This window comes from Myotis brandtii, unplaced genomic scaffold (assembly GCF_000412655.1).
Source record: "Myotis brandtii unplaced genomic scaffold, ASM41265v1 scaffold177, whole genome shotgun sequence".
NCBI lineage: Eukaryota > Metazoa > Chordata > Mammalia > Chiroptera > Vespertilionidae > Myotis > Myotis brandtii.
This window is the reverse complement of record NW_005356555.1, coordinates 684,148-685,952: the sequence shown is the minus strand read 5'-3', so window position 1 is coordinate 685,952 and position 1,805 is coordinate 684,148. Positions and strand designations below refer to the sequence as shown.

The 1,805-nt window shown below is 45.3% G+C and overlaps 1 protein-coding gene across 5 annotated transcripts in view; it reads right to left on the bottom strand.

Annotated features, from left to right (window-relative positions):
• LRRC8D (leucine rich repeat containing 8 family, member D) overlaps positions 1-1,805 on the bottom strand; it is a 125,614-nt gene that overhangs the window by 99,960 nt on the left and 23,849 nt on the right. Inside the window, exon 1 of one of the 5 annotated variants that reach the window (XM_014537348.1) lies at positions 107-206. The exons of the other annotated variants lie outside the window; for them this stretch is intronic. The gene's annotated coding sequence lies outside the window, so the exon portion shown is untranslated. Of the gene's footprint in view, positions 1-106; positions 207-1,805 lie in introns of those variants that run through there. 5 annotated transcript variants of the gene reach the window in all.

The following is a 1,805-nucleotide window of genomic DNA, read 5'->3' as shown; positions in this document are numbered from 1 at the left end:
CCCCAGGGCCCGGGCCTCCCCCTGTGGGCCGCCTGGCCACCCGCCTAGCGCGCATGGAGCCCTTCCGTTTCCAGCCCCTGCTGAGGTCTCCCCTCCCCACATGTACCTAAGTCAATCCACTACGGGCTTCCTCCCCGTGCTCTGAGCGCGGTCTGCCTTCGTTTTCACCGGTTCCTCTCCTCCCCACCCCCGCCCTTGGAAAAAAAATCGCCTTAGGGAAGGTGTAAAGACAAGACTGAGCCTTCGCAGGGGAGTGGAGGCTGGGTTTATGCAAAATTTTAAAGTTAACAGCTACATCCCAATATATCCCCTCCAGCCCCTCTGCTTTAAGAGCTTCAGGATGGGAAACTACTTGTCTTGTGCCGAAATGACTCAAAAGAGTGTGCACACAGCTGCCAGGAACTAAGGGGGGAATGTATTCCGGGTTCCTAGGATCTCTCCTCTTGGGATCCTAACCCCAACACTTACATATACCAGTTTCACACAAAAGACCATCGTGTAGTGCATTCTTTCAGTATTTCTTTGTGCATGAATCACGGAGCAGTTCCAAAGTTCTGGGTTTATGTTCACTTTGTTAACCTCTGACTTAGGTGAACTTCAGGGTAGTGTTTAAACATTAGTAAACAGATGGTTTAAGAGTCTGCCATATACAGAGTGTGCCAGCGTCAGGAGTTTGAGAGTTTGTATGTGTTCAGTGCCTGGTTCTGGGCTACAGGTGTGGAGGGCTTCATGGGTACCCTGCCTGGCCTTACACACACACATTTATCAGGTTACAGGGCTGTCTCCAACAAACAGCTCCTTTCCTCATCAAGCTGATGGCATAAATAAAAGTTATTCATGTCTCAAAACTAAACACGGAGAAGCCGAACATCAAGGATGATTATTCTACATTAAAAAGCTAAATTGTGATTGAACTGATAGACATAAAGCTCCTACTCAGTGCTAGACAGCACCTCGTTTTAATCTCCTCTTAGTCTAAACCAGCGGTTCTCAACCTGTAGGCCGCGACCCCTTTGGGGGTCGAACGACCCTTTCACAGGGGTCGCCTAAGACCATGGGAAAACACATATATAATTACATATTGTTTTTGTGATTAATCACTATGCTTTAATTATGTTCAATTTGTAACAATGAAAATACATCCTGCATATCAGGTATTTACATTACGATTCATAACAGTAGCAAAATTACAGTTATGAAGTAGCAACGAAAATAACTTTATGGTTGGGGGTCACCACAACATGAGGAACTGTATTAAAGGGTCGCGGCATTAGGAAGGTTGAGAACCACTGGTCTAAACACTTCCCAACAGATCTGTAAAAGTCCTACCCCCATGTTCCCAACTGAGGAAACAGGGTCCGAGAAGTTCAGTAACTGTCCCAACGTCTCCGCTACAAAGTGGTCAAATAACAGGTCTTTCCTAAGTATAAAATCTGGGCCATTTCCTCTACCCTGTGCTAAATCTCAAAACAACAGTGAATTCTGGGAGAAAAAGCAAGCCCAGTGACCATCCATTCCTTTATCTCTGAAGGATCCTGAAATTTACATGCTATCATTCTGTAGGAGTCAGGTTCCTGACCCACCTGAATGAATAATGTGTACCTTGATTACTCGAGCAGAGGACAGTGTGATCTTTCTCATTATCTGCTACTGGCTCTGTCAGCCTTTTCAGAATTACTCGGTGGCAAAAGTTCAAAAGGTTCTAGGATAGCTACTCATATGCCAAGGTACAAAGTCTGTCCAATTTAGAACCTAATCAGCTGACTAATATTTGTTTCTTGAATTCTTTTTCTCTAACTGGGCCT